The following is a 12,568-nucleotide window of genomic DNA, read 5'->3' as shown; positions in this document are numbered from 1 at the left end:
GTGGAGGGTAAGGAGTGGGAGAAGGTACCCAGGAATGGGGACTTGAGAAAACAAGATAGGTGGGCCTCAGCTGAGTGGATATTCCTGCATATACCGGGGTCGTGGGTACAGATGCTTTAAGAGACTTTTGTGACCTCTACACAGAGGCACCCACATTCCTGGCATGGAGGATGGAGAGCAGGGGGACAGGGGAGGGAGCTGGGAGCCCGCCAAGGCTACTGAGACCATTCTGTGAGGGCGAGGTGGGACCAGGGTAGTACCAGTGGAAGTGGTGAGAGGTGGTTGAGTTCAGGAAATATTAGGCTTCCTCCAGATAGTAGAGCCTGGAACACTTCTTTGGAAATGTGACTGATCCTGGGTCTGGTAGAAGGAGCAGAGACCTAGGAACTTAAGGCCCAATCCCACCACTAAGCCTCTGTGTGACCTTGACACTTGACAAGTCACTTACCCTCACTGGGGATTATTTGTCAAGTTGGCCCAGCCTTGCCTAATTGTCAGGAAGCTGTAAAGCTGGAGTTGAGGCGGGGATGGGCTTCCGGAAGGCAGGCACACTGGGTTCCTGAGACATCACCGTCCAGACTCAGCCTCAGGCTAACCCAGCTTCATACCTTCAAGGCTTGGGGTCTCAAAGACCCAAGGTACTGAGCACCAGTGACTCAGGACCTCAGCTAGGCTGTCACTCCTGGTACTCTCTGAGCATCCCACAGCCCAAGCTTACTACTCAAACTTACCACTCAAAGGCATTTCTTTAATCAGAAATATTGCTCAATTATGATCTGAATGGTCCAATTCATAGATCAGAGGTGAGGCAGAAAGGAAAAGAACAGTCAACAGGCCCCAGGAGCCCTGGCTCAGCTCTGCTCAACCTGTTCTTCCCTCACGGAAGCACCTCCAGCCTCAGTTTCCCCTCTTGAGGCCCTGCTGTGGGCCAGGCTGACCTCTGAAGGCATGTTGCTGAGATTCTAATGGGGAGAGTTTAGACCTACGAGGTAACCAAAGCCCTACAATGTGCAGAGCCTGGCTGCCCACGGGGACTGCAGATCAGATCACCCCCCCCCACACACACACACACACACTAAGACAGATACCAGTCCAGGGTAAGGAACAATTTTCAAAACCCTGTGCTAGCCAGAGTATTGGCAAGCTTCCAGGTAGGCCTGTGTGTTGTGGCCGCGAGGGAAATTCAAGTAGGAGGGGATCTGAGTGGCATAGTCCATAAGGGGCTGAGAATTGGGATTCTAGGTCTGAATCCCTTATCTTCTGGGGTGTAACCTTGGGCAAGGCTCTCAACCTCTCCAAGCCGCTGGTTCCCCATTGGTACAAGAAGGGCAATAATCTAGATTGGTCTAGAGATCTCAAAGCGCCCTTTCAGCTTTGATAGTTTCTGTTCTACTTTCCTGGGTCACGTGATTGTGTGCACTCCCTGCTGGGACAGAGTTTTTTCCAGGACAGAGACTTCAGTTTTTCTTTCCCATCACGTGTGGGATCCCCTGCCCAGTGGGTCCTTAACCCCTATGTTGACTGCCCCTCGAATGCACCATAAAGCCTGGGACTCTAGATCGCTGGGGAGACCAGATATTCCTGAGCACTTTCAAAGTGTCCTGGTCAGGATGATACATCAGAAACATCCACCGTGGGTGGTAGGACCCACCCACAGCTCACCTTTGAAGGCCCAAAGAAGGCTAGACTCCAGTGTCATCCTGAATGGGGAAGGGAAATTGAGAGTAATGCCAGATTCCATGGTGACTCATGGGGCACCCATCCCCCAACACACCTGTGGGCCCTGACCTGCCCGTGCAAAGCCTTTTCCAGAAATACCAGCTGTGACCGGCCTAGGCACATGGCAGCTTCCCACCTTGATAGTATCTATAAACTTCCTTATCCAAACTTGATAAGCACTCCTCTTTCCTTGGGCATGGTTCCTTAGGCTCCAGAGATTAAATGAAATCCCAAGTTAATTTTTTTTAAATATTTTATTTATCTATTCATGAGACACACACACACACAGAGAGAGAGAGAGAGAGAGAGAGGCAGAGACACAGGCAGAGGGAGAAGCAGGCTCCATGCTGGGAACCTGACGTGGGACTCAATCCCGGGTCTCCAGGATCAGGCCCTGGGCTGAAGGGCCTCAAATTAATTTTTTAGCAGATTCAGGGCACCTGGGTGGCTCAGTGGTTGAGCATCTGCCTTCGGCTCAAATCATAGTCCCGGAGTCCCAGGATCGAGTCCCACATCGGGCTCCCTGCTGGGAGCCTGTCTTGCCCTCTGCCTGTGTCTCTGCCTATTTCTGTGTCTCTCATGAATAAATAAATAAAATCTTTAAAAAAATTTTTTTAGCAGATTAGATCCAAGGCAAAGGCCAAAGCCCTGGAAAAAGAACTGTCCCGGGAGTCAGGAAACTAGGGTTCTGCCTCTAGCTGAACAAGTGACCTTACTTGTTCCTCTGGACCTCAGTTTCTCCTTCTGTACAAGAAGACCATTGCCCTAGGGGGATCTCTGAGGAATTGTAAATTCTCTCTTAACTGGTTTTGGTGCCTTGGGGCAAGTTCTCCTCAGCCTGCAGTGTGCTTGATACAAGCAACCTCTGCCACCGCCTGTCCCCCTCCCAGCCCCCTGCTCCCCCACCCTTCCCTCGTCCAAGGCTCTACTGAGCCTTTTGCTGATGGCCAGAAGCCAGAAACCCAAGGGAATCATAGTTTTGATTGTCTCTCATTTTCTGGAAGTGGTGACACTAGGCCAATATCTGTGGCTCAGCATATGACCCCAGGCCTGCTCGGTAGCCCAGATGCAGACAGTTTTATGAAAGTTGAGCCCTATGACCGGCTTCCTACCCAAGCATGTGACCCAGGCAGCTGCAGGCTGGGCTGACAGTGAAGTTCCTCAAGGCTGTAACCCCACGTGGGGGCCTGGAGGCCCAGGGTGAAGGTGACAAGGGCCCAGGAGGGACTGTTTGCCCGAGGAGGGTAGGAACTAACCCTTCCGGACCCCTTAAGTGAGGCCTCACTTAAAGTGAGTGAAGGTCCCTTCCTTTTCTATAGTTCTCAGGAGATGAGGTTTTTATAAAGCTGTAGAGGAAAAAGATTTTTACTCCTGTTGCAGGATTTCTTCTCCTTAAGTGACAGTGGCTCTTGGTCACGCCACTTGGAAGAATGAAGAGGTGGACCAGACGAAGGGTGATGGGCAGCAGAGCAATGTTTATTGAGCAATAGTACAAAGCTCCCGAGGAGGGAGGGGACCCGAGAGGGTTGCCACGGGAGTTTCTAAGTCTAGGGGTTTTTTGGGCTTTTGCTGGTGGGCTGTTTTCATCTGATTAACCCTCCAGGTGCATGTCGCCCAATCGGGTTTTTGTCATCTGCCTAAGGCGTGGGAAAGAGTGGAGGGCTTCTTCCAGGGTGGTCTAAAATCCTTTAAAGGGTGGTTTCCGGGACACCTGGGTGGCTCAACAGTTTAGCGCCTGCCTTCACCCCAGGGCATGATCCTCAAGTCTCCGGATCGAGTCCCACGTCGGGCTCCCTGCATGGAGCCTGCTTCTCCCTCTGCCTGTGTCTCTGCCTCTCTCTCTCTCTCTTTCTGAATCTCTCATGAATAAATAAATTAAAAAAATATATTTTTTAAAAAAGGGTGGTTTCCCCTTGGGGTGGGGGGCTTGAACTTGCCTGCCTTTCTTCTGACTATCCTTCATCACTTTTTTGTGCCTTTCCACATTTTCTCGACTACCAACTGTGAAGGTATACTGCTTTGGTAATCAGGGAAGAAAGCCCATTATTATTTTTTAGTACCATTCCTGAAGCCATCAGCACCCGCCGCTGTGCTCATTTCAGGATTTTTTCTAGGGAGCCCAGTGCTGGGTGGTGGAAAGGACTTGGGCTGGAGGGTTGGACAGACCTGGGCCGGAAGCCTGGCACCATCATTTCCTTACTGCATGTCCTTGGACAAGTCATGTAAATATTCTGCACCCCAGGTTCCTTCTAAAACAGGAATTGGGGCACCTGGGTGGCTCAGTCAGGTAAGTGACTCTTGATTTTATTTCAGGTCTTTCAGGTCATGCTCTCAGGGTTCTGAGATAGAGCCCCAGGTCAGGCTCTATACTCACTGGGAAGTCTGCTGGAGATTCTCCGTCTTCCTCTCCTCCTTCCCCACATCTCCCCTCCAATAAATATATAAATCTTAAACAAATAAAATGAGAATAATAATAGCAGTCAATCCAGGGCACCTGGGTGGCTCAGTGGTTGAGTGTCTGCCTTCACCCCAGGGCGTGATCCTCGAGTCTTGGGATCAAGTCCCACATCTGGCTCCCCGCAGGACCCTGCTTCTCCTTCTGCCTGTGTCTCTGCCTCTCTCTGTGTGTGTCTCTCATGAATAAATAAATAAAATCTTTACAAAAAAATAATAGCAATCAATCCTAATATACATTTAGCAGGTGCCAGTCACTATTCTAATCACATTACATGTATTTACTCATTTGATCCTCACAGCTCTATAAGGAAGTCACTAGCATCAGCTCCATTTTACAAATGAGGAAATGGAGCAGGGAGCTTCATTCATTATCTTGCCCAGGTCATGTGCTAGTTCATGGTGGAGCTGGGTTGAGCCCAGGCTGTCCAGCCTCAGGGCCTTGGAGGATGCCGATCTCTCAGCCTCATGGGCTTGCGGGCCAGGGAGTTAGGTGGAGTGTGCAGAGGGCTCAGAGCCCCACACATGGTAAGGTCACAGGCCCTCCTCTCACTCTTCCCAGGGTCAGAGAGAATCCATGTGAATGTTTAGTCTCACGGGGATTTCCTACTACCGGGGGAGCACTGGTCTGAGCCACCTCATCACTGCAGGGGTCAGGGCCTGAATGGGGCCTGGACAGCCTGCACCCCAGCCCCTCACTGTTCCAGTGGTGATGGAAACAGCACAGCCAGGGAGGTGCAGCGCCTTGCCCAAGGTCCTGCAGCTCAGTCATGATGAAGGGGAAGCAGGAACCAGGGCTCCTGACCTCTATCATGGTGCTTTCTCTGGGCCACAGCTTTCTAGGCCAGGAAAAGCCACTTGGGGAAGCAGGGAGTAAGCTCCCAGCATCTTGAGTCTGGCTTTAGTCAGATACCCTCTTACCACCTACTGGGCTGGCTGGGATGGGGGGTGGGGGGAGCTGCGGGAGCACCTGCCATCTGTAGACAGACCAGAGGAAGCACGAAAGCATGCTCATCACTCATCAGCAGCTGGAAGGGGAGGGCTGGTGACAGTGGACTAGGGCACCTCTCCTTCCCTGGGCATTGACATCCCCAGCTACTCCAGCCACTGCAGGCCTCTAACCCTGCCACCAGCACAGGGGTGAGGTGACCATGGTGATGGGGCTGTGGAGTGGTTACATCTGGGGGGAGGGGATCGAAAATTGTGGGACAGATACTGGACTATCTGTAGGGGGAAGGGAGTGGAGGACAACATGCAGGCTCTGGGGTAGGTTCCCCTCTCTCTTTCCACACTTGAGGAAGCCCCTTCCTCTGACTCTTAATAAATAATAAGGAAGTAAAACCCCACACCATCCCCCACATGTAACATCCTCCTGCTCCTAGTTCTGTTTGCATTGTGCTGATGCAGGGCCAGGCCGGTTTGGGGTGCTTCCGGTTTGGGGTGCTTCACGTGCCCCATCTCATCCCATTCTCACAGCATCCCTGTCACACAACTGTACCCATTGTCCTCATTTTCTGGATAAGGACACTGTAGCTTGACAACTTGTCCAGGCTCCCACGGTTGGTACAGCAAGTGATGGAGCTGGGACTTGGACCCTGGTGTCTCTTCCCCTGGACATTTTAGGGCCAAGATTGTTTAGGCATTCTTTTTTTCCTTTTAAAGGAGAACATTTTCTAAAAAACAGCTTTAAGATATAATTCACATAGTAATGGTTATAATTCACTGGCTTGCAGTACATGCACAGAGCGACGCTCTTATCAGCACCACGAACTCTAGAACAATTTCAGGACAGCGTTACTCACCAAAGTGTTCCCACCTCTCCCTCTGTAGATTTGCTTATCCTGGACATTTTCCTATAAATGAGCCATATAATGTGTATGTTTTGTTTTTGTTTTTTTGTTTTTTTTTTTTTTTTTACTGGTTTCTTTCCCTTGGCATAATGTTTTCTAAGTTCATTCATGTCGCAGTACATTGTAGTGGACATTTGGGTCATTCCCATTTTGGGACGACTATGAATAATGCTGCATGTACAAATGTTTGTGTGGATGTAGGTTTTCAATTCCCACGGGTGTATACCTAGGATCACACAGCAATTCTATGTGTAAGCTTGCAAGGAACTTCTAACCTGTCTTCCACAGTGGCCACACCACTTTACGTTCCCACCAGCAGTGTAAGAGGATTCCGGAATTCCCCAACACTGGTTACTGTCTTTTTGATGTTATGGACACCCTAGTGAGCGTGTAGGGGCACATCATTGTGGTTTTGACAACCATTTCCTGATGACAAATGATGTGGAGACTCTTTTCTGATAACTAATGATATTGGCCACTTTTTAGAATAGTTTTAATCTTTATTTTTTTTAACATTTATTTATTTACTTTTTAGAGTGAGAAAGTGAAAAAATGGGAAGGGGAGAAGAGGGAGAGAATCTCAAGCAGACTCTTCTGCAATGAGTAGGGAGACTGATGCAAGGGCTCGATCTCATGACCCGTGAGATCAAGACCAGCGGAAATCACTAGTTGGTCACTGAATCAACTGAGCCATTCAGGTGCTCCAATCTTCTTTATTTTTTAAAAATAGACCCAAGCACCTGGCTGGTAAAGTGTGTGACTCTTGATCTCAGGGTTGTGAGTTCAAGCACCATGTTGGCTGTGGAGCCTATTTTAAAAAAGAAAAGAAGAACAACCTTTTTTTTATTTTTTTTTATTTTTTTTTAATATTTATTTATTTATGTATGATAGTCACAGAGAGAGAGAGAGAGAGGCAGAGACACAGGCAGAGGGAGAAGCAGGCTCCATGCACCGGGAGCCTGATATGGGATTCGATCCCGGGTCTCCAGGATCACGCCCTGGGCCAAAGGCAGGCGCTAAACCGCTGCGCCACCCAGGGATCCCTTTTATTTTATTTTATTTTTTTAAATAGGAAATGCCTTTATGTGGTTTCTCAATGAATTCTAAAGGAAGTTTAGTAAAAACTTTCCATTCCACCTGCCCTGAATTCCTGCAGAGATATTCTGTGCAAAAATGAAAAATATGTACAAATGTTCTTTCTTGTTTTTACACAAATGGAGTATATTAAACAACTGCTCTGTACTTCAATTTTCTGCCTTATATCATTGCATATTTCGACATTGCTTTAGTGCTGCCAGAACCACCAGAGATCCCAGCGTGTCTGCAGGACCATGAGCCTCTAATTCTCTATGAGGGCGAATCAGGCATCCCTGGCACCAGCATCCAGGAGGCCTTGTAGGATCTGATCTCTATGGCAGGGTTTTGTGTGTGTTTGTTTTATTTTGTCTTAAAGTGGGATCCCTGGGTGGCGCAGCGGTTTGGCGCCTGCCTTTGGCCCAGGGCGCGATCCTGGAGACCCAGGATCGAGTCTCACGTCGGGCTCCCGGGGCATGGAGCCTGCTTCTCCGGGGCATGGAGCCTGCTTCTCCCTCTGCCTGTGTCTCTGCCTCTCTCTCTCTCTCTCTCTCTCTGTGACTATCATAAAAATAATAAAAAAAAATTTATATTTTGTCTTAAAGTGATAGACTTCCTTTGTTAGAGCAGTCTTCGGTTTATAGAAACTTGAGCTGATAATAGAGTTCCCATATGGCGCTTCCCTTCCCTCCCACTTCCCCATTATTACTGTCTTGCATTAGTGTGCATTACTTTGTTACAATGAATGAACAGATATGGATACACTATTATTAACTAAAGCCCAGAGCTTACATCAGCTTCACTCTCTGTGGTGGGGTCTTAACCCACACAGGATGTCAGGCATCCCCATCACAATATACAGAATCCTTTCACTGCCCTCAAAATCCTCTGTGCTCTGTCGGTTATTCCCCACCCTCCCAGCCACCACTAACCCTTCTACTGTTGCTCTAGTTTTGTGAGGCAGAGCCTTTTTTTTTTTTTTTTTTTAAGATTTTATTTACTTGAGAGAGAGTTTGGGTATGAGTAGCGGGGAGGGGCCCAGGAAGAGGAAGAAGCAGATTCCCTGCTGAGCAGAGAGCCTGACTTGACTCAGGGCATGATCCCAGGTCCCCAGGATCATGACCTGAGCTGAAGGCAGACGTGCAATCCACTGAGCCACCCAGGTGCCCCTAGGTAACAGAGCTTTGAAGGGGAAGCCCACCCTGTTCAAGTCCTGCTCCCAGCACCAGGGAGGGGGCTAGAGCCCACTGAAAGGAAGGCTGGGGTAGGGGGTCCTTTGAGAAATGTCAATGACGGAACTGAAACAATTTAGTAATGAGACTGATGTCCTTTATTCAAGAGAAAACAGTGCACGGATTGGGCACATATAGGGCCTTGCAAGCAGGGGAACATTCTTATGGAGGGACTTGGGCGGGGGGCAAGAGCAGGTTTTCTAACATTAAAAGGGATAAAGAGAGAAACAGGGCATGATTGGCTGGGTGGTTGGGATTTCTTTCAAAAGCTGGAAGATCCTGTTTCCTAGGATAAAGAATGCTAGCTAAAGTGGAGTTGGAGGCCCGTGACTGGTGCGTGATTCCCTGACAGGTGTTTGCCCTAAGTGCAGGCTGATTTAGGTTTAGATTTGTGACTCAGGCGTCCATTTTGTGTGTTGTAGTGTAAATATGGACTAACTTTATCAGAACTGACCTTGGAGAGTCCCTGAAGGAGTCAGGCACTGCTCGGGTTCCCTTGGTGAAGGATTCGGGTCTCAAATTTAAAAGCGTCTTTACAAAGCATACCTTTGTGATCCTTGGTAGAAAGGAAGGGGGAAGAGATTGCTCAGAAATCGCCAGCCTCTGAGTCTCCACCCGGACTGCCAACTCTCGAGGACAGAAAAACCTCTGTGCTGTCATCTACCCAGTCCTGGCCATGAATATGGATTAGTTGAACTTGTGGTTGAAGAGGCAAATTTGACCTTGAAACAGGCTTATGCCTCCCAGAGTCACAACAATTCCTTCTGGGGGCACAGCTTTTTCCAACTGGCTGCACAGCATCATGATCTTGAGGTTATGGTTGTCCAAGGGGCTTGGTCTACCTGGCCAAGTGAGAAGTTTCATTGTTTCAGGGCCTGGAGTTGATGAGGCTCACGAGCAAACTCATGAGTCTGATACATAAACTAGACCAACAGTCTTTGCCTTGAGAAATAGCCCTGTTACCTGAATGGGATCATCTGCCCAGCCAGGCAGCGCATTCTCCTGTGCCATCAGGCCGGTCAGGCAAGTTACCGAGTCTGCTCGGGGCGTGTGGCATCTGAACATGGAAGGGTGGTTGTTTGATGGTGTTGGGCCCTGACACCTGACAGCCCTGCTGCTTCTCTGTAGTTGGTGTCTGTCTGCCCTGGACACGAAGTTGAGTGTCCTAGTTGAGGCACTCCGGGCAATTCCGGGCATGAGTGAAGACAGTGTGGTGTAGACTTCAGCCCCAAACTTTCCTGGGCGTGAATCCTGGTTCTGCTGGGATTAGGGATATCCTAGGCAAATCAGCCTCCTGAGACTCAGTGTCTCTGTCTGTAAAATGGGCATAATTATTTCTTGATTTAAGGATTTGAGATCATGTATGTAGAGTGATCAGTAGAGAACCTGTTGTATAATAGGCGGTCAATTAATGCCAGCTGTTGTTGTTACTGCTGTTATTCTTTGATGCCAGTTTGCCTTTTTTTTTTTTTTAAGATTTTATTTATTTATTCATGAAAGACAGACACAGGCAAAGGGAGAAGCAGGCTTCATGCAGGGAGCCCGACGTGGGACTCGATCCCGGAACCCCAAGATCACACCCCAGGCCGAAGGCAGGTGCCAAACCACTGAGCCACCTAGGGATCCCCAGTTTGCCTTTTTGATTCTTCTCTCCCTCCTCTGTTAAATTCCAAGTTCCTTAGGAAACTTCATTTTTTTTTTTTTAAGATTTTATTTACTTATTCATGAAAGACACAGAAGGAGAGAGAAGCAGGCTCCATGCTGGGAGCCCAACGTGGGACTCGATCCCGGGGCTCCAGGATCAGGCCCTGGGCTGAAGGCAGGCGCTAAACCACGGAACCAACCAGGGATCCCAGGAAACTTCATTTTTAAAAAAATATTTATTTATTTCAGAGAGAGAGAGAGAGAGAAAGAGAGCATGCATGCATGTGCAGAGGTGCAGGGCAGAGAGTCTCAAGCAGACTGCTGGCTGAGCAAGTAACTGGACTTGGGGTTTGAGCTCCTGACCCAGAGATCATGACGTGACCAAACCAAGAGTTGGATGCTCAACTGACTGTACCACCCAGCTGCCACGGGAAGCTTTACATTTAAAGATAAACCATTGTAGTCAGTTTGATGATAGCCCAGTTCTCACTCTCCCTTTCAGTTTCAGAAGCTATTCAGTCTAATCTGATCCTTGCTTTTGTTCTCTCTCCAAGCCTGGCCCAGAGCAAGGGCTGAGTGTGCTCTAGAAGCTGGAAGGGGAAAAAGATGCCTAAGGCTAGTGGAAGCAGGGATCTCCCCTGGAGGTGGAATGCAGCTGGACCTTGAAATAAAAGGGAGGCTTTTATTTTATTGAATAAAAGTGAGTGCTTGGAACAGAGAGATTAAGCTGGTAAATGGAGAGGGCTGGAATTTCAGAGAGCTGGTTCTAGTCCCAGTTCCGTTATTTACTGGCCTTGTGACTGGCTAAGTCACTTCCTCTTTGTGTTTACTGATGTTCTCATCCCGATGTTCACAGATGGATGGCAGAAGTCTGCGAACCTCCTGAAAACAATGCAAAATGTTGTGTCTGAGCATTTTTTGGCAGAGTGTTCAGGGTTCTCAGCAGATTCTCCAAAGGCTCTGACCTCACAGACTTACAGATTTCTCTTACAGTGACTCAGCACTCCCCGTGGGCTCCACTGTCCACTGCTGACTCACCAGCTGTTAGCAGCCCTCCTCTGAGCTCCCCAAGGGAGCATCTGATTGGCTGAGCCAGGCATAGGGCACCATGAGGACACCTGTGGGCAGAGTTCTGGGACCTGACCATGTCCTGGGGGCCTGCTAGCCTCCAAAATGGATTGTGCCTGGGACTGTGCTCATTGGTCCCCAGCCCAGAGGGTGGCAGGGCCTCGAGGTTCCAAATGCAACTCTGGCTTAAGGTAACATCAGGCCCCTTGCGAGCCTTTCCATTCAGCCTGTTTCCTTCCATTCAGTGTCCTCGGGCCCCTAGCATAGTGCTTAGTAAACCGTGGGTGCTCCATAAAGATATTGCTTGAATGCCACCAAGACAGCTACTTGACAAACAAAGTACAGTGGGAGCAGTGACGAAGGGAATCTCGACTGGCTCCTAAGCCCTAGGAAAGGCTTCTCTCTGCTGCATATCATTTTAGCTGGGTTATGAAAGTTAAACGAGAGTTCACTAGAGCAAACGATTTGAGGTAGGGCAGGGCCACAGAGTTGTGAAACTGTAAGGGCTGATTTAGGCTGCCAGGAAAGAGTGGGGCAGAGAGGCTGGAACCCCAGGGTGGAGAGCACCCTGGGAATTTGAGGGAATGGGGAATACAGAGATGGGGGGTGGGCAAGGCCTTGCCTTCTGAAATGTCAGAGTAGGAGGAGACATCTGACAGCCGAGAGGGTATCGTGGTGCAGTCTACAACCACATCTCTCTTTCGGGACCAAGGAAGTCAGCTCTCTGCTGCCTGGATGGCTGCCTGCTGAGGGCTCACAGCCCTGCATACATCTTCATGTGCTCAGGCTGCCTTAACAAAATGCTGCAGACTTGGGGGTGCAGGGGTCTTAAACAAAGACATTTATTTGCTCACAGTTCTGGAGGCTGGAAGTCTAAGATCCAGGTTTCCACTAATAAGGTTTTTGCTGGGGGCTCTCGTCCTGCCTTCTCACCATATCCTCACACGGTCTTTCTTCAGTGTGTGCAGGGGAGAGCGGGGGTGGGAGGGGAAGAGAGCAAACTCTGGTGTTTCTTCTTTTTTTTTTTTTTTTGTTTCTTCTTATAAGGACAATAATCCTATAGGATCAGGGCCCCACTCTTACCACCTCGTTAACCTTAATTACTTCCTTAGAGGCTCCAATTCCAAATACAGCCACACTGGGGGTTAGGCTTCAATATTGCAATACGTGAATTTGGGGGACGTGGGGAGTTGTGGATACAAACATCCAGTGCATCATAGCCCCTCTTCAGGAATTGCCCTCAGCCAAACAGAACCCCTGGCTCAAGGTTACCCCTTTCCCAGGGGCAGTATTATGTTGAGGTATAAGGGCCATTCCCCTTGCTTTAGTTGAGGATGATTCAACATGGGGTAGGCTGAGGACTCTAATGCAACTTCATGGCCCTTGGATTTCCCTATCTGCCCTGGCTTGCTGCCCTCACTGCCTCAGGAGTGCAGTCCTGAGAACATGCCCCAGTAAACTTCTGCACTCATATCTCAGCATCAGAGCATATTTCCCAGGGGATCCAACCTGAGACAGATGGCAAAT

The sequence above is a fragment of the Canis lupus genome, chromosome 4 (genome assembly GCF_048164855.1).
Source record: "Canis lupus baileyi chromosome 4, mCanLup2.hap1, whole genome shotgun sequence".
Taxonomy (NCBI): Eukaryota; Metazoa; Chordata; class Mammalia; order Carnivora; family Canidae; genus Canis; species Canis lupus.
This window is presented reverse-complemented; position numbering follows the sequence as displayed.